The 21320-nt window shown below is 33.5% G+C and overlaps 1 non-coding gene across 1 annotated transcript; it reads right to left on the bottom strand.

The window, feature by feature from the left end:
* Window positions 1-18532: 18532 nt before the first annotated feature.
* LOC121215807 (small nucleolar RNA R71) lies at window positions 18533-18639 on the bottom strand. The gene has a single exon (XR_005911780.1). It is a non-coding gene; the product is annotated as a small nucleolar RNA R71 (small nucleolar RNA).
* Between the last annotated feature and the right edge of the window lie 2681 nt (window positions 18640-21320).

Raw genomic sequence — 21320 nt, 5'->3', positions numbered from 1 at the left:
ATCATATCAATAAACATATGCGTTAGAAACAAGTTGGGACTAAATTAGAAACTCAAAAAATTTTTTAGGAAATAAAGAAAATTTTCAACATTGTAGGGGTCACACGGCCGTGTGACTCACATGGCTAAGAGACACACCCGTGTCTCAGGCCGTGTGGGCATTCGAAGTAGGAACAATCGACCGTGTCCCAACCTGTGTCCGTGCCCATGTAACTCACTGACTTGGGTCACACGGCCAAGCCACACGCCCATGTGCCAGGCCGTGTACCCTTCGAAATAACCTCATAGGCCCATGTGCCAAGCCGTGTAACAGCCTAACTTGTAACCGTTTGAAAGCTACAGGGGCCACACGACCAAGTGTCACATACGGCTGAGACACACGTCCGTGTATCTGCCCGTGTGGACGAAAATAGGCCATTTTCACAAGCCATTTTTCTCACCCAATTTGGCATGTACCTACACTCAACATCATACAACCAATATGCCCTTAGGCACCTCAAATGAAAACATTAAAACATATATAAACATGTACTCTATTTGGCTAAAGAATAAACTAACTACTAAGCATATTTGCATCAATTCATGTCATTTAGTTTACATATCAAACTTCTCAATTGGTACCAAATATGCCATTCTAAACTAGCACCAAGTCACCATATAAGTCATGTATACTATAGTACCAATTCACCACAAATTCATCATATCAAAAAACACATTTAACTATCATTTTACCTTTCATTATCCATACACAAAACAAGCCACACATAAACTATGTCAATGCTACTCATATACATACCAAAATATGCCAGACACAAGCCAAATCAAATGGCCATATATACAACAAAATATATAGGCCAACTTTAGCCAAAATACCTATATATGTCATTATAACAAAAATTAAACAACCGAAAGTACCAAAAGAGGCGATGGATAGTGCAATTTAGCTCCGACAAGCTTCTAAACTGAAGGAGCTTCTGATTCACTATAAAACACGAAAAATAACACAAAGTAAGCATTTAATGCTTAGTAAGTTCGTATATCGTAGAACATATCTTACCATTTAATCAAAAATTAGGTAAGTAACATAGCATATTCCAACCGTAATTTGGCCAAAGCCTATGCATAAACATCAAACAAGTTAGCCAAGTAAACATACACAAAAACCAAGTAAAAATGGATGAACACATCATATAATTATGTTTCATATACATGCATCATCCATTTCCATTCCCAAATACCATGGAACAACATTTCCATATAATTCATATGTATTCCTGTATTAGTCCGTAAGGAACCTTTACCATTTCATATCAGAATAATACCCGTTGAACAATTTTGAATATTGTTGGATACCCGAGATAGCTCACACATAGTGTACTAAATCATATAACTATAATCTGTCAAATCTTCTACATGTATGGTCACACGATCTGTGAATCAGTATGCTCTTACGAGCTGTAAATCAGTATGCTCTCATGATCTGTAAATCAATATGCTCTCGCGAACTGTGAATCGGTATGCTCTTACGAGCTGTGAGTCAGAACTTAACTACACGATATTGCTCACATGAACTGTGGAGTATCTGCAATACATGCTGAACCTCATCCATCGGTAGGATGTTCAGGACCAGCACCCAAATCATGTAAACCCTAATGACATATCATTTGTATCCTACGTATTCCTAAGGTTCAAACAGGGCTCGGTAATTATCGTACGTCGTTGGATATGCAATTGGTATATATGTATGACACTTCACAACACATGTATAATTGAAGTAAAAACATTTAAACGCAATTTACCCTTAGGATGCCCTATGTTTCATTTATTTCACAATTTCACCATGTATAATTTTCTATTTTTCAATTTAGTCCCTATTTAACAATTTCACCAAAAATTCCTTTACAAAAGTTATTTATCTAACAACAACCATCCATTTTCTAACATCAAACTTCAAAAATCATGGACATGAATCAATGGTAAAACCCTAATAGTTTAATATTTTCACAAATTAGTCCCCGAGCTAGCTAGATTAAGTTACAACCGTCTCGAAAATGTAGAAATCATTAAAAACGGGACAAAAATCACTTACATGAGAACAAATGAAGCTTGGACGAACCCTGGCTATGTCTTCTTTAGTAAAATCGGTTGAAAACTCAAAATAAAGAAGATGGATAAACTTTTACTTAAGTTATTTTGTCATTATTAATTAATTTACTTATGTAAACTTTAAAAACTTTAAAAATTACACAAATTCCAAGCCATGTATATCCACTATCACTATTTATGGTCTAATTATCATAAAAGGACTCCTACTTTAAATTTCTATAGCTATTTAATACTTTTAGATACTATAACTCAACTTTTGCACTTTTTGCGATTTAGTCCTTTTTATGAAATTGAGCATGTAAACGGTAAAATTTCTTCACAAAATTTTTATATGGTATTACTATCATGCTGTAGGAAATAAGATAATATTAAAATAAATTTTTATACTTAGGATTTGTGGTCTTAGAACCATTACTCTAATTTCACTGAAAACGGGTTGTGAAAAGAATCATTTATGAATGCAATTAAAAACACTTTGGTGAAGAAAAATATTTTGATTTTAGGAGGTGATTAAAAACTAAGATTTTTAACTAAGTAAAATAAATAAAATTTTCAATGGAGGATTTCAAAAGATGATTTTAATCAATATGACATAATTGTGTTAGATTAATTATGTTTCTTAACTTAGAATTACTAAACTCATGTACAAGTTGTTACAAATAAATTCACCGCAACTTGGTAATTTGCTATCTTATGAACATACTGATTTAACAAAATCAATTTATCTCTTGAGTATTTCTCTATGTCAATTCAACCAATTAAACTAATTTTAATAAGCAAATGCGTTAATGCACATACATACTTATGAAATTAAAAATAATCTCTTGTACATATCTCTATTCCAATTCAAACAATTAATTCAATCTCATAAGCACATAAAAGATTACATGAGGCAACAACGTATTCCTATCTTGAAACAGTTTAATCAAAATAATCTTGAAAGTTATGGAAGACTAATATATCGTTAGATACCGTTGCTAATTTAACCCTCAACTACCTTAGATGATTAAACATGCACTGATTAAGTATCATGTCAATTAATTACAATTTCAATCCATTTAAATAGTTAATTCATTAGTTGCCTTACAATTGTAATGCAAGAATAACTTAGTCATGGTTTTACTTCATCAAACATCTTACCCAGGCTTATAACAAAATAAACACAATTTTAATAAATTAAGTGGACAAAATGCAATCAACCTAACACGAATTAAATTTAAGCCATATTAATTAAATTAAACATAACATCATCACAATTATTCATAGACATATTAATAACAACAACAATAAAATTAAAAGGATAACGAACAAGAATCAAATTTTGTGTTTCTTCGAGGCTTGACTAAGTTACTCCGCTCCTCTTTCTCCGTTTGTTCTTGTTGAATCGAGACTTCCACAAACACTTGAATGCTACTTCAAATGGTGTTTGAAGGAATTTTTTTCAATAGGTGAAATTGGCAAGGGAATGGGTAAGAAAATGAAGAACAATAGAACGGGATTGAACAGAGAAAGTAAGAGAGAAGTGAAAGGATGAGAGGTTTTGAGGTGTGTATCAAATGAGCAGCCAAAGGGGGTTTTATAGGTTCAGTAGGCTAATAAAAATAGCAAAAATAAGCAGCCATAGAGTCCCCCCATGGCCAGCCACACGTGTGGAAAGTTTGAAGGTTTCAAACTTACTATTTTAAGGTAGGGACAAATCTAGAAAGGCATGGATAGTGGACGGGTTTGAATGGAAATTCAAGGATTCTTCAAGGTCTATTTTGTAAGCAAAATAATCATCCAAAAAAGCTGATTGGGTCAGCATATGCGACGGTTTTGAGCTACACAGTGCTCAGTCGGATCGGTTTTCTCGGTTTAGCTCAACTAGGCCTATTTTCATAATTAATTAATAATAATTTATTTAACCCAAAATAATTTGGATTAAAATTAAAAATAATTATATTATGAATTAATATTTATAATTTTGACCGTCTTCGGCTGAGAAATTAATGCCTTGATGCTTCAAAAAGCGCTTCTCGATTTTGCACTTCTACTAGTGCTTGCCGATCCAATTTTCGCCTTTTGTGTGAATCTGTCAAAAATGATCAAAATTAATCAAAATTTATTATAAAATTAATTAAAATTAAACATGTTAATAATTTAACTACAATTTAATTATTTTATAATTATTATATATTATTCGACAAGAATTACTATGAATTTGCATGAATTTGAGTAAAAAATGGTATGAAAAAGTGTGTATATTTTCGTATTTCCACACCCCTAAACATAATTTTGAACATATTGTTATGAACACTTTGATCATAACACTTGATCACACATCAGCATTTTATTTTATTTTTTTTGAAACATGTACTTGTCCTAACTTCTCCCCCAAATTTATTCACCAAAGTAAGTAAAAATTAGCATAAAGATACTGTAAACTTTATGAAAAATAAGATGACTTATGATTTAGGTAAATCAAATAACAAAGGCCATATAGCTTAAAATAAGGTTACAATGGTTAATTATAAATATGGTAGGCTTGGAAGGCTCAAACAACCCAAACAAAATGTGCCTATATCATTTTCAGATTCTTATGCCTACTAGGATTTTGCCTTAAGAAAGTTTCTAAAAGAATTCTAATGACTGAAACCTTTATACATGCCTAATTGTAAGGATAAGTAAATTTCATGGCTAAACTACGTAAGACTTAGAAAACACAATCATATCATGATTAAGCTAACATAATTTAAAAACTTGAATAGAATCAGAAATTATACTTTCATACGAGCTAATTTATTAACAAAAATTTTTTCTGAACACTAATTTATTTCAACATACTTATGTGTGAAAATTGAAAAATTTTAAAAAATCATACAAGATAGCCTTTACCCCCCTTAAAAAAGAAGCAATGTCCTCATTGCAAGATAACAAAGTAGTGAATGAGAATTGTACACCAAGTAGGATTTCAAAAAAGAGAGGTGACCACCTTTGGATGTACTAACATATAGAGTGTGAATACTACTACAAAATATATGGAATTGTGGCGGTGTCCGTAAGTATACGAATCATGTTTTAATATAGTTACAATGAAGTAGGTAAGTACTCCGAGGATCGTTCCCAAAGGAATGTAGTTTGGGGAAAACTGCGATGAAGACAATTCCAAATACTCTCAACAGTAATTTGGTTAAGGTTTTTCCATAGCATTATTATGTTATAAAGATATAATCTGAGTAATTCCAACCTTTCCTTTTAAGAGCATAAGTCCTCCCAACTTTGTCTCATAGATTTGCCACAACAATTTATTTAGTATTTGATCTTAATATTTCATACATTAATACTCCTCATCAAATTGTTATTCTATCTGTTTTGCTATAGCTTCATTAGTCTAGTTCATAGTGATACACTCTCCTCTCGATCTCGTTTATCTAGGTTTTTCGCTAGAGGCATTAATTATAATGTATTAAGCATTTTGATATAATCGAACAACCAATCAATCAAGAATAGACATTAAATTAAGCTAACAAACAACCAATCAACCAACCATCCAATAATTATCACATGATAAAACATAACATCCAAACAAACATTTCATCGAACAATTACTAAGCACAATATATAAATAAGGATAAGAAATGCTCATTTAGATGTGGAACCAATGACACCCAAAAAAAGCTTTATCCATATTTATTTACAAATTCTTTTACAAGAATGAAGAAAGAAAACTACAAGAATAAAATCTACTCTAAAAAGAAAAAAGAAAACTTAACTAAAAAAGAAAAGAAAACCTAACCTAAAAACTATAAGCCCTAAAGAAATTATTTAGCCACCAAAAAATCTGAATTGAAATGCTTATAAATTTGTATTTATAGCCTACTAACATTTAACCTAACATAAGTTTGTTTGGACACAAAATTGCCGTTATCGTGTGATAAGGAACCTAACATTTAACCTAACAAGAAAACATAAGTTTGTTTGGACACAAAATTGCCCTTGCAGTTTTTTCATTCGTTAGGAAGCGGTATCATAATACCTAGGCTTGGGTATCGTGATACCCACAAAGTTCTTGAGATTGGGAGTCTTGGGGATCTCGATATTGCGATACCCATGGTCTGGTATTGCAATACCACTGTAGATGGCCTCGAATCTCCTCATTTCATCACTGTCAGAGGTATCACGACTTTCGCACTTCAATATCATGATACCCCCTTTCTAGGTGATGTTTTCTTCACATTTAGGCCACTGTCGACTCACTACCACACTCAATAATCTTGTTAGGTTCCTTATCGCACGATTGGCCAATTTGGGTCTAAAAAATGACTTAAAACTAATAAAAATAAATTATTAACAACAAAACTAAAAGTCAAAAATATATATAAAAGATGCTTAAATTGCTTGAGAATATGCTCCTTAAGTTTAATAGAGAGCCTAATTTGACATATCAAATTATGGCAGATCAAGCCGCCAGAAAGTGCTCAAAGAAACTCCATACATTAGAGGAAGACTTTGAGAAGACAACGAGAAATTTATTCCTAGGACAAGGCCTCGAAGAAACCATAGTTATATGGGGAGGTTTAATTGTATGTACGATGGAAAATCAAGTCTGTAAAGAGGGGATTAGTTGGAACCTAAGGATAGAAAGAGATTCTCATAGGGATGTCTGACAAGATTATTCCTCTTTGAAGGGAAATTGTTGTGGAAATACCTGTCTTAGAGTTAGTTCTGTAGGGAACCATCCCATAAAAGTAATCAGAAACTCAGATGGTTGTTCAGGTAACAATCCATCGGATATTATAGGCTAGAACAATTCAGTGTAGAAGGACATGTTACATCTTAAAAGCAAGGCATCATATATACGACGGAAAATGAAGAATAAATTCAAACAACTTTTCAACCCATTTGTAGGGTGAATTGAATTTTGGTCCGCTAGAGCGGCATGGATCCTTATTAGTTAACCCAATTATTGGAAGGTCTGCAAGTCCTTTAGGACTACAGGGAGTCCTCAAAGGACTTGTCAAAATTGGGATGTATGCCTAGGAGGACATATCCAAAGGTTCTTTAGGATAGAATTTTAGGGGGACAACCTCATAAATGTATGTAAAAAGAAAGAATGTTGGCAAAGAAATGACAGAACCTGTAATTATGGTAAGACATCTTAGAAACGATAAAAACTGATCCAATGACTATAAGATTAAGAGAAATCATCCTAGAATGATCATGGATTTGAATGTGTTTAGTTTCATTTCATTTACTACCGCTGTAAGATGGTTTATTTTTGAGTTATGTAATAAAGAAACGCACTCAGTTCTTTTAGACATACAATATATGGGCTTATGTTTGCAGGACTTGTAAGGGATTAAGGATCTCGAGGAGGGACCAAGTTAAACTGTGTTGCAACGAGTATCATCGTGAATTTGGTGTCATACACATAAGAAGGGGTACCTTCAGAGGCTTCGTCTCGGGCTTTAGATACATTGTAACTAAGTATTTTTTTAGAGATTGAATTTTTAGGGTGTTCAATTACGTATGGGTTAATGGTAATGTTGAAATAATTATTCAAAATAAATTAGTAGTCTTTTGGAAAATTTCTAACTTAAGCTTGATATTAGACCGAGGCAATTTAAATGTGATATCCCATACTCGGACTCAACGATTGGGTCGGGTAAGGGCATTACAATTTCACTATATCAATCATGCAATTAATCAATAATAAATATTTAATAACATGAACATTCTTTCTTGGGTCTTATAAAAGCATACAAATGCTTAGAGTCAGCCTGGGATCAAATAAGGACCTTTTTGTAACATTTTTAAAAATTCTGATCAAGTATACCATAAAAAATCATTCAAATATTTAACCATACCATAAATACCTAGATTTTTAGATACATAATTATATCTAAGCCTTCATTGAGCTTACGAAAGCTCTTTTTTATACCGACAATGAACAAAGACTAAATTGCAAACATTTTAAAATTTTCAGATCATGTATCGATACCCAATGTAACTATCAATACTAATCTGAGCTTCAATATTTCAAAAAAAAAATTCAAACTGTAAGGTATTGATACTCAACTCATAGTATCGAACTTAGCTTTGGGTATCGATACTTTCTTTTGGTACCGATACCATTTTAACATTTTATTTGAAAATGGATTTAAAAATGTAAAGTATCGATACTCTGGTAAAGGTATCGATACTTAAGTGCAAAAATGTTACACCTAATTTTTCATTAGGTCCAAAATTTAGCAATAATTAGAGGTTAAATTGAAAGAAACCAGAAGTTGACGGTTACTACAGAAAAATCAAGAAAATTTTAGTGGCTAAATTGGACATAGTTTACTTCCAATTCTGATTCGGTTGGATGAGAACCAACTGCTTCGTTAGTGGGAGACAAAATGATTACCATTAGATGGTTTTTCTAAGGTTTAAGATCGTGTATGAAGGGCTATAAATAGCTGAGAAGTGAATTCCCAGGGTGAATTTTTCTCTATTCTGTTTAATTTTCTCATCCTCTTTATCCTCTTGGTTATTCCAAAGAAGAGATAATTACGGGAAGCTCTGCACGAAGCGATGATCATGGTTTTTGAGTCGAAAAAGTAAAAAATTTGATGAGCTGGTAAGGTTGTAAGTCCTTCGATGCTCGTAGATTCAAGAAATAAAGTTAAGAATTTTCAGAATCTTTAAGGCATTCTGCATGTTTCTAGAATCAAAGTTTTTAAGCTGGGATATAAAACTCATTCTAATGCTTAGCTTCCAAGAGAATGAAAGCTCTAGTGTTCATAAAAGTGCAAAGATGCATTAGGTGAGTTTCTATACTCCATACGTGGATGTTCTTTAAAGCCTATATATGCACAAGGATGAGTCAGTATATGAGTATTTGTAAGTGTGTTTGTATGCTTGAAATGGTTATGGTACAATATATATAATTAATTTACTCATCGTTGCTAAGTTTTGTGATAATATGATTGTGCCTGTGTGTTTATCAATTTCAGAGTAAGGAGGGAAGTTATTGATGGGATGAATAGGGAAAATAAGTTCTCGTTAGATTTTGCAATCCGATGTTGCTCGGTGGAGGGGACATTGTGGTGTTCAAGCATCAATGTTAAAAGTGGAAAAATAGGGGAATGGGTGAATGGATAGGGAAATGGAATTTCTATTAGATGTTGTAATCCGGTGTTGTTGTGTGCAAACCATGATATGCGAAGCTCCTGGCCTGACGAAGGGTACACTACTGTGTTTGAGCATTAAGGTGGGAAATGAGACGAAATGGTGTCATTTGGCTCTTTAGAGTGACACTATGATGATGGTTTTTATATTCCATGGAGCAACACCACGACGGCGCTCAGCAGACTCTATGGGGCGACATCGTGACGACCATAAGGTCCTTTGGGGTGGCACCTCAAAGAGGTTTATAGTGTAAGACCACTAGTCAGCTATGGCAACCAATAGATTCTACCATGACATTAAACATGGGGTTATAGGTGTAAGACCATAGTTCGGCTACGTTAACCAACTTATTCCAGTAAGGCAATAAATTCAAGGTAGTTCGCTAACTGGCTATGTGCCTGCACATTAAAATACTAAATTTATAAAACTATTTATAAAGTTTGGTTTGACTGTAATCGTATAGTGTCAGTTGTAATTTTTATAGTTCCGATGGAACATGAAGTATTCCAAGGGGTCGAACCCAAAACTAAGCAATAACTAGCATACACGATAGTGTCTAAGTGGCTACTAATATGATTTTATAGTACAACGATTCATAAAAAGATGAGTTTACAAGAAAATTAAATATTCTACTCTAAGGATTAAATTGAAAGGAATGTAAAATTAGAGTGACTATCCAACAAATAACTAATGGGGGTTGGTTGACTCCGATGTAGTTCACCAAATCTCGACTAGGGACATAAATCGCGTAAATTACCAAGTGGCTCTGTTTTATTTTTCGATCTCAATTTTACTTACTTAGACGAATTTGGTCTGATTTATCTTCCAATCTTGCTAGTTAATCCAGGACTAACGAACGGCTGCGGAACAAGATTACCTTCCAATCTGACTCTATCTAGATATTCCCTAGGGGCGTCTCTACCTAAGTTCTTAGTTCTATTTAAATTAATCCAATTTGTTACAATTTAGTTCTTTTTCGAAGGGATGTTAGTTTACCCACATCTCCATCAACAAACCTCCTTAAAGGTTTAGCTACACATGGTCAAAGTAAAGAAAATAGACATAAACATGGAAAATAAGGCAGCCATGAAAGTAAAGGTTGAGAAAAAAATATAAAATTTAAGATTTTTATGCAATAAAACTTAAATAGCATGAAACCAAAAGCATTTAAAAGAGAAATCTAAGGCAAGAAACATAAAAGGATTAAACTTTAACAGATTAAATGTAAAATAAACTGAAATACATTAACCTAAAGCTTCAAGAGTCTTGAAAGCAAGATACGGGGACTGGAAATGTAAATAAACCTTAGCTACAGTGTTAACTAACTTAACTAACACTAAAAACAACAAGAACAAGATGTAAATGCAGAAAATAAACTCTAATATGAGGTAGAAGAAGAAAAATAAAAACCCTAGAATAGTACAGTGAAAAAGTAAAGAAAGCCTAGAGAAAACTAAACCTAAAACTAAGCTAATGTGTATGTCTCTCCTACACGGGCCTTATGTGATTGGTGGGTCAAGTAGATAGAGGCTGCCATTTTTTTCTACGATTTTCCCCCTGACGAAGGTAATATTGCAATACTTAGAAGAGGATATCGCGATATCTCTGGCAGTATTGAAACATGGGGTCTTCCTTTAGAGGTAGATATCACGATACTCATAGGGGATATCGTGATACCACTAAAAGGAATGCTTGATCTTCTACACTGTCAAAGGTATCGCGATTGTAAGGGTTAGATATCACTATACCCTTGACCTAGGTTTTGTTCTCACTCATTTTTTACCTTTGGCACGTTCTTACAGCACTTAAACACACGTTAGGCCTCCAAATGGCACTAGTAGCCAGTTTGGGTAAAAAAATAGATGAAAACGAGACAATTTCACTTATTACCCAAAAAATATGAAAATAACAAAAAATTATGCTAAAAACTCTATTTTGCTCAAGAAAAAAGCTCCTTAAATGCGTTGGAAAAGCCTAGTTTTCCACATAGATTTGTGGCAGATCATTCACCAAGACATTAAACATGGGGGATAATGTGTAAGACCATAGCTCAGGTCTGGCAACATAGAGAGTCAGTCAGGACATTAAACAGGGAATAGTCTTCCGAGGAAGAAAACGAGGCAACCCACTAGGATGGGAATCATGGAAGATCATGCAAATGAGGAAAGATGCAAGCATTGAAAAGCGCTAGTTAGATAATGGGTTTGAGGAATCCATTAAAATAGAGAAAATATATAGATATAGGAAAAGTCTTCCAAAACTATAATCAATGAGGCCGACAGGGCACATGGTTTTAACCCAACTAAAATCATTTCAGGAAAATAATGTGTTGATAATGCCTTTTATATAGGCAATGGAAGAGGATTTATCTGTGGCTCGGGGGTAAAGATCTACCAGAAAGTGCTCAAAAGAACTCAATACGTGAGAGGAAGACTTTGGGAAGATAACGAGAGATTTACTCCCAATATAGGGCTTTGTAGAAACCATATTTATACGATGAGGTTCAATTATATGTACCCTGAATAATAAAGTCTGTAAAGAGGGAATAGATCGAACCTAAGGATAGAAAAAGGTTCTAATAGGGATGTATGTTAAGACTATTTTTCTTTGAGGGGAAGCTATTTCAGAAACACCTATCGTGGAGTTAGTTTCATAGGGAACCATCCCATAAGAGATATTGTAAACTCGAATGGTTCTTCAAGTTACAATCTGCTAAATATTGCATGCCAAAACAGTTCACTGCAGAAGGACATGTCACATCTTAAAAGAAAGGCATCGCATATAGGGTGGAAAATGAATAATTAATTCAAACATATTTTCAACCCATGTGTAGGGTGAACTGAGTTTTGGTACGCTAGAGTGGCATGGGTCCTCATTAGTTAACCCAATTATTAGAAGGTTTGCAATTCCTTCAAGACTACCATAAGAAAGGGAGTCCACCAAGGACTAGTCAAATTTGGGATGTACACCTAGGAGGACATATCGGAAGGGTCCTTAGGATGGAAGTTTAATTGGAAAATTTCATAAATGTATGGAAAAAGGGATAATGTAGCCAAAGAAAGGAAAAAACACGCAGTTAAGGTGAGACATATGAAAAACCACCTAAACTGGTCTAATGGATATAGGATGGACTAGGTTCAAATCAGTTGACGATCCATCCGTCAATAGATAACTCCAAAAAATGATTTGGAGACTACCATTTCAAGTTAAGAGAAATCGTCCCGGAATGATTAGGGAGTTCAATGTGTTTAGGTTCTTTTTATTTACTACCCCTGGAATATGGGGTTTATTTTTGAGTTATGCAGTAAAAAAACTCACTAAGTTCTTTTTGTAACACCCCTAACTTGTTTTCACCGCAGGATTAGGGGTACGGAGCATTAGCATACAAAATAGAACCTTAACATCAAAACATAACAAAAATATCATATCATTTTTAATTTATTATAACACATTCACATCATAAGAAATATACATAATTTGGCATTACATCGAGCTTTTGGGGCCCTAAAAACGAGTTTACAGCAAACAGGGATCAATTCGAACAAATATGAAAGTTTTCCAAAAAATATGAGAAATTGGAAACGTAGGGCTCACACGGCCGTGCCGCTAGGCCGTATGACATAGCCTAGACCGTTTGGACAATTGAAATGGGGACACACGACCGTATCCCAACCCGTGTGTTCGGCTGTGTGTGTATTAGAAATAGGGGCACACGATCGTGTGGCAGACTGTGTGCTAGGCTGTGCTCGAATCTGTTTTAGGAGACACGGTCGTGCGGTAGACAATGTCTTAAACTGTGTGAAACTTGCACCTATCAACAATAAAGACACACAAACGTGCGATCGAGCCGTGTGTGACACACGGCTGTGTGACAACACATGTCCTAGGTCATGTGTACCAAAGTGTACCTTAAAACACAAAATTACCAAAAATGCTTTCTTGCACCCCAAACATACCATTTTCCAACCATTTTACCTATTCAAAACACACTTAAACTAGACCAAAACATACCAAAATCATACATATACATCTCATTTACTTCATTCAACCAATGTACCCTCATTGGTACCATAAAGTACACATCCAAATAAATAATCTATATAACATGAATTTATGCTTTCATCTTGCACCAAACACTTAAATATCATCCATAATAACCTCATGTAATCATGGTTCCAAACATAATGTTAGCTTACACATCAAAGTGACTAAATGACCCATACTTGATAAGCATTATAAGTTTAAATACTATGCATACAAAAGACGTATCTAAGCCATGCTCATCAAATGACATACACACTAAATTTCATACATAAAATCCCTATACATGCCATTTATAACCATAGCCAAAATAACTCAAAATCTTGCAAAATGATTGTTGGATAGTGTGATAGGTCTCCGACAAGATTCCAACCGTTCAAGCTTCTGATGATCTACAAAACAAGGAAAACAAATACATTAGCAACAATTCTTAGTAAGTTTGTTTAAGAGACCTCAAACTTACCAAAACATGATTTCATGATTAACCATTCAAGCATTTTAATCCCTGTATGCACAATTCTTCCTATATACACCACATCACAAGTTAGTAACTAAATACATAATCAATTCAAAGTTTAATTCAAACCTTTACTAAATGGTTCTTACAATAAATCCTTTTCAATAAACCTTTCCATTTGTTAACCCTTTTAGGGTAACAACCTTTTTTAACCTTTTAATTGGATATCCATTTCGGATATATCCTTTTCAACATTTTCATTTGATATCTATTTCGGATATACCCTTTTCAACCTTTTCAAGAATTCAAAAATATCGAATGTAATGCCATGGTGTCTTTCAGCCATGGTTTTTTTCCTTTTCAAGTGTAATACCATATTGTATTTAAATCTAGATCCTTTCCTTTTCACAATTCAAGGCAATATTATACACTAAAACATAATTACATACACAAGAAAACTATCAAATATTTTTACCAATTCAATTGTAACACATAATAAAATAAAATACGAACTTACCTCAATAAAACAATTGTAAAAATGAGGCTGATGATTAATCCACCACTTTAGCTTTTGCTCAATCTAAGTCTGGTTGATTAGTACATTGATCTAAATATGAAATTCATTCAATTAAGTATTTAAAATAATTAAAACAACCATTTCCAACTTATAACTCCTTTTACTATTAATTATAATTTTACCCTTAACATTTTAATTGTTATATAATTTAATCCCTAAGACCATAACTTTCAAATTCACCATTTCTTATCCAACATACGCTAACCAATTTTTCTGCCTACCTATATCAACTCACATTTTTCCTCAATTCATAAAAATATATATGAAATTGATCATTTCAACAAATCAATCCTAAACCTTAAATTTACTAAAATTTACTTAACAAAACATGTTCATTTAACAACCAAATTTTATAATATATCATTTAACAACAAAACACACCCAAACTCTATCATGGCAAGTCCCTGAACCTTTAATAATTTTGCAAATTAACTCTTGAGCCACATAGTTTAAGTGGAAACAAGCTTAAAAACATAAAATTCATTAAAAATGGGGCTCAAATTCATACCATGTATGACGAAAATTCAAAATTGAAGCTTTCTCCCCTCCTTCAACGGCTATCCGATTTTGTCTAAGCCAAAATAGGGAATATGATACATATAATTAATTATTAAATTACTAAACTAACATTTAGAAACTATTAAAATCACACTAAAACCTTTCCATCAGAATCCACAATCTTAAAATATGTTTCAATTACCATTTAAATCCACTAGATTAAAATTTCATAGCTATTTAACCTTTTTAGTTAATAGAATTCAAATTTTGCATCACTTACAATTTAGGCCTTTTGACTTAATTAACTATTTAAACATTAAAATTTCTTAAAATAATCCTATAGAAATTAAAATATTACTCACTCGTTGAAATCGTGGTCCTGAAACCACATTTTTGACACTACTAAAAATGGGTTGTTGTAGCTCTCCCCTAAAGGAATTTTTGTCCCCAAAAATCTTACTACAAAATAGGTTTAGGTATTGCAATTTCATAGCCTCTTCTGGTTCCTAGGTAGTTTCCTCGACACCGTGACAATTCCAAAGAACTTTAACTAAAGCTATACGTTTATTTCTTAATTCTTTAACTTCCCGAGCCAAAATTCTGATCAGTTCCTTGTTGTGTGACATATCAAGCTAAATTTTAATGTTGACTTGCAAAATAATATGTGAACAGTCAGATCAATACCGCCACAACATTGATACATGAAACACATTGTGAATCTTTTCTAATTTAGACGGTAAGGCTCAACGGTAAGCTACTGGTCCAATTCTCTCAATTATCTCATACATCCCGATGAATCATGGACTGAGGTTTCCTTTTCGACCAAAATGAAGGACTTTCCTCCAGGGTGATACTTTTAAAAATACTCTGTCATTGACCTGATATTCTATGTCTTTTCTTTTAAATTAGCATAAGACTTATGAAGATCAAAAGTAATTTTTAAACAATCTCGAATCATTTTGACCTTTTCTTAAGTTTCTCATATTAAATTAATACCGAAAAGCTTTTTCTCACTCAGTTTAGTCCATTATAATGGAGTTTTTCATTTTCGACCATACAAAGCTTTGTACGGTGCCATTTTAATACTCGACTAGTAACTATTATTATATGCGAATTCAACCAACAGAAGAAATTTTTCCCAGCTACCTTCGAACTTGAAAATGCAACATTAGAGCATATCCTTGAGTACTTGTATCACTCGTTCAGACTGACCATCAGTCTGAGGATGGAATGCAATACTAAAATGCAATCAAGCATCTAAAGCATAATGAAATTACCCCAAAATCTAGAAGTAAATCGTGGATCTCGAGAAAAAATAATGGATAATGGAACTCCGTGAAGTCTAACAAAATCTGCAACATATAACTCTGCCAACTTCTCGAGGGAATAATCTGTTAACACAAGTATAAAACGGTAGTCCTAAAACAAAGTCCATGGTAATCTGTTCCCATTTCCACTTTGGAATCATAACAGGTTGTAACAATCCAGAAGGTACATGATGCTCAGCTTTGAATTATTGACAAATCAGACATTTCGATACAAATTTTGAATATCACGTTTCATACCTGGCCACCAGTACATTTGTTTCACATCACCGTACATTTTATTGCTACCAAGATGAACTGAGAAACAGCTATATGGGCTTCCTAAAGAATCTTCTGTTTAATTTTTAGAATTTCTTGAAACACAAATTCTATTTCAAAAGTATAAATTACCATCAGAACCAAGGCTAAATTCTGAATCAGATGTCTTTTCAACTTTTCCCGTTTAGCAATTAACTCGGCTTCAATTTTTTGAGCTTCATAAATCTATTGTAGGAACATCAATTTAGCTTTCAATTTAGCTAAAATATAACCATCCTCAATCAACGTTAATCAGGTATTCAAAGCTGATAAGCTATAAAAGTAACATATTTTTAATCTCATTCTTAATACGTGTTTGGATGATTAATTATGCAAATAGTGAATTTGATACTCCTAATCCTCTAAATTCATGTTTCTATACTCAGGAGAGCATTTGGGAGAAAAAGACAAGCCAAAATTGGACAAAAAAAGCTACTTTTAGGATCCACACGGGCTGGGCACACACCCGTATGAGCCACACGGGCTGGCCAGCTCACGTCTATTTCGTACTCTGCTTCCAAAATACGCGAAAAACCCAATTTTTTGGCTTTCTGAGCATTCTAAAGTCTATAAATACCAATTAGAAGAAGACCTAAGGGAGCAATCAGAAAAGATCGAAGAAAAGACTCGAAGATCGTCATCAGAATTAACTCGGAAGTGGATCTCCCTCAAGATCGAGGATCTCCATTTAATTTCTTTCAAAGTTTTATTGAGTTTCTTTATGTCTTGTGGTTATCCTAACTTTGAGATGTTTTTATTCAGGATTATGAACTAAATTCCCTAGGTACATAAGGAGGATGAAACCTATGATGAATCTTATTATTTAATTTCTATTTTTACACGATAAATATTTGATTCTTGTTCTCAATTATGTATGTTTATTTTGTGTTTTAATATTTTTGGGATATTAATTCATGTTTAATGTGCTTATTTCAGTAGAGCAAAAGTCCTTGTTTAAGAGTAGATCTAACATAATTGTGTGGAGTTGCATGTAATCCTAGAAATAGCATGACATAAATCTACCAGATTAGAGTCAAATCTAATAGGGGAATCCACAGATTGAGTTAATGCGATGATAGGGGTTTTAATTAGAAAGAGATTTCAATTAATCAACCTAGATTCAGTTGTTCTTACTCTCGAAAGAGATATTAATATAATTTAGGGATTTCGAAGGATCAAGGCACAAGTGAATAAATCGTTTAATCCAAATTCATAATAATAGGTGAAGTCTAGGTGGATTCTTTCCTGGGTATTGTCTATCTCATTGGTTATCTTTGATTATTTTCCTATTCCATTCTCTGTTGCGATATTAGATAAATTAGATTAGAAAATTTATATTAAAAACAATAACTCCAATTTGTCGGCTAAATAATAGAACAATGGTAATTACTAGTACTTTTAGTCCTCGTGGATAAGATATTCCCTACACACCATAACTATACTATTGTTCGATAGGTGCGCTTTATAGCTAGTTTATTAACAATCAAGTTTTTGGCGCCGTTGTCGAGGACTAAAATATTAGGAACACTTTATTTTTATTAATTTAGCCATTTATTTGTATTTATTTTTGTTTTTTTAGTTTAATTTTTACATTCTAATATTTATTTTGTTTGCTTCTGGTAGGTTCCTTTATTACTTAGGAGATGAGTGGTAATCAGAATAATCAACTACCTCCTGCAGTTATTGCTAATCTTGTAGTTCCTACTCTTGTTCCCCGTACTATGTACGATTATCCCAAACCCACTTTAACTGGGGCTGAACAGATTATTGTGAGACCCACGATTATTACAAATAATTTCAAACTAACACCGAACACTATTCAGATGATTCAACAATTTGTTCAGTTTGATGGTTTACAAGACGAAGATCCATATACTCATTTGGTCAGCTTTCTGGAAATCTATGATACTTTCAAAATTGATCGCGTCACTAATGATATTAGTCACATACAGTTGTCCCTTTCTCATTGAGGAATAAAGACAAGCAGTGGTTGTAGTCTTTACCATGAGGTTCCATCACTACATGGGATCAAATGACTGATAACTTTCTACTAAAGTACTTTCCCCTGGCTAAGAAAGCCAAGTTGAGGAAAGACATCTCTTTCTTTGTGCAAATCGATTTAGAGACATTATATGATACATGGGAGAGTTATAAAGATTTATTGAGAAGGTGTCTTTACCATGGGTTACCTCTATGGCTACAAGTTCAAACCTTTTACAATGGTTTGAACCTCTCAACTAGGCAATTAATCGACGCAGCAGCTGGTGGAACTCTTAATAATAAAACACCTGAAGTGGCTCATGAATTTCTTGAGGAGATGTCACTGAATAATCATCAGTGGCAAGTTGTGAGGACAAAACCGATGAAAGTAACCGACGTCTTTAATTTAGATGCTATCATCATGTTATCAAATTAGGTAGAAATATTAAACAAGAAATTTGATGATTTATATCTTTTTATGCAAGTAAATCCGGTGATGCAATACGATGCAAATAAGGTGGAATAAATAATCCAGAAAATATACCCTTCAGTTCTAACATGGAGAATGAGCATATTAATTACATGGGTAATAATTCTAGAAATTAAAATAACCATTATAGTAATAACTATAATGCAGGTTAGAGAAACCACCCAATCTTTTCATGGGGTGGTCAAGGAAACAAAATATCGCAACCCCTTTCGAGCTTACAACAACCTTATTAGCCAGAGATGAAACCGAACCTTGAAAAGATGTTGGAAAAATTTATTTTGGCGTCAGAGACTCATTTTCAAAACACCTAGACAACTTTAAAAAATTAGCAAGGATCAATTCTTCAGCTCAAATATTAGGTTGAACAGCTTACTAAATTGGTTTCAGAAAGGCAACAAGGTAGTTCACCTATTAATACTGAACCTAACCCAAAAGAGCATGTGAAAGCAGTTACATTGAGGAATGGGAAAGTGTTGGATGAACCCGAAAAGAAGATGCAACAAGAAACTAATAAGGCAAATGATGAAGGAGTAAAGCCCGAAGAAATTCAGACACTAGTAGTTAAAGAATATAAATCACCGATCCCATATCTGGCAAAGTCGAAGAAAGACCACATGGATGAACAATTTGGTAAATTTCTTGAACTTTTTAAATAATTACATATTAACTTAGCTTTTGTTGGAGCTATTTCGCAGATGCCCGCATATGAAAAATTCTTAAAAGAGCTATTAAAAAACAAAAGGAAGTTTGAAGAACTATGCACTGTGAAACTCAACGAGGAATCTTCAACTATTCTCCAAAATAAACTGCCAACTAAGCTGAAAGATCCAGAAATTTTTACTATTCTCTATTTTATTGGTAGTTTAAATATTGAAAAAGCATTAGATGATTTGGGTGCTAGTATTCATTTGGTGCCTTATAAAATGTTCAAGCAACTTGGTCTTGGGGAGCCAAAACCCACTAGAATGTGTATTCAATTAGCCGATAGATTTGTTAAATATCCTAGGGGTATCATTGAAGATGTACTTGTAAAGGTAGATAAATTCATATTCCTTGTTGATTTTGTTGTGCTTGACATGGATGAGGGTAGTGAGGTGTATTTAATTTTAGGTCGCCCCTTTTTAGCCACTGCTGGGGTTGTCATTGATGTGGGTGATGGTAAACTTGTGCTTAGGGCAGGTGATGAAGAGATCACTTGTAAAATCTATGATGTCATACAATTCTCTAGAGAACAAGATGATTCCTGGTCTTTTATTTACTCTATAGATCATGTTATTCAAGATTCGTTATAGGAAATTATTCATAAGGACACGTTGGAATTGTGTCTTGTTCAAGGAGAGGAGGTAGATGGCGATAATGAGGTGATAAGTGAGGTGAAATGAATATATATTCTAATGAGTCTTCACTAAGGCAGAAAATTATGAAGACATTGAGGTAAACAAGGAATTAAAATTAAAATAATCTATTGAAGAACCTCTCAGTTTGGAACTGAAGCAATTACCAAATCACCTAGAGTATGCATTTCTTGGAGATAATTCTACATTACCAGTGATTATTGCTTCAGATTTAAAGCCAATGAGAAAGATAAGTTATTGCAAGTGCTGAAAGCACATAAAAAGAGCTATAGCCTGGAAGATTTCTGACATCAAGAGGATCAGTCCTTCTTTTTACACTCATAAAATTTTAATGGAATACGAGTACAAAAACCATGTGTGCAAGCTCAAAGAAGGTTAAATCCTAACATGAAGGAAGTTGTTAAGGCTGAGGTAATTAAAATTCTAGGTGCAGGAGTTATTTATCCTATTTCTGATAGTACTTGGGTGAGTCCTGTGTAGGTTGTTCCTAAGAAAGGAGGCATGACTTTTGTGGCCAATGAGAAAAACGAGTTGATTCCAACATGAACAGTCACTGGATGGAGAGTTTGTATTGATTATAGGAATTTGAACAATGCCACAAGGAAAGATCACTTTCCTCTACCATTCATAGATCAAATATCGGAGAGATTATCTAGTCACATGTATTGTTGCTTCCTAGATGGACTTTCTGGCTACTTTCAAATCCTGATAGCTCCCGAGGACCAAGAAAAGACAACAGTTACATGTCTATATGGTACAGTTGCTTATCGAAGAATGCCTTTTGGATTGTGTAACGCTCCTGCTACTTTTCAGCATTGCATGTTAGTAATCTTTGATGAACTTGTAGAAGACATTATGGAGGTATTTATGGATGACTTCTCAGTATTCGATAATTCTTTCCACCTTTGTCTTAAAAATCTAAAATGAGTTTTAATGAGATGTGAGGAAACAAACCTTGTACTTAATTGGGAAAAATGTCCCTTTATGGTTCGAGAAGAGATTGTGTTGGGCCATAAAATTTCAAGTAAAGGGATTCAGGTTGA

Source organism: Gossypium hirsutum, chromosome D03 (assembly GCF_007990345.1).
Source record: "Gossypium hirsutum isolate 1008001.06 chromosome D03, Gossypium_hirsutum_v2.1, whole genome shotgun sequence".
In the NCBI taxonomy this organism is placed as follows: domain Eukaryota; kingdom Viridiplantae; phylum Streptophyta; class Magnoliopsida; order Malvales; family Malvaceae; genus Gossypium; species Gossypium hirsutum.
This window is presented reverse-complemented; position numbering and strand designations above follow the sequence as displayed.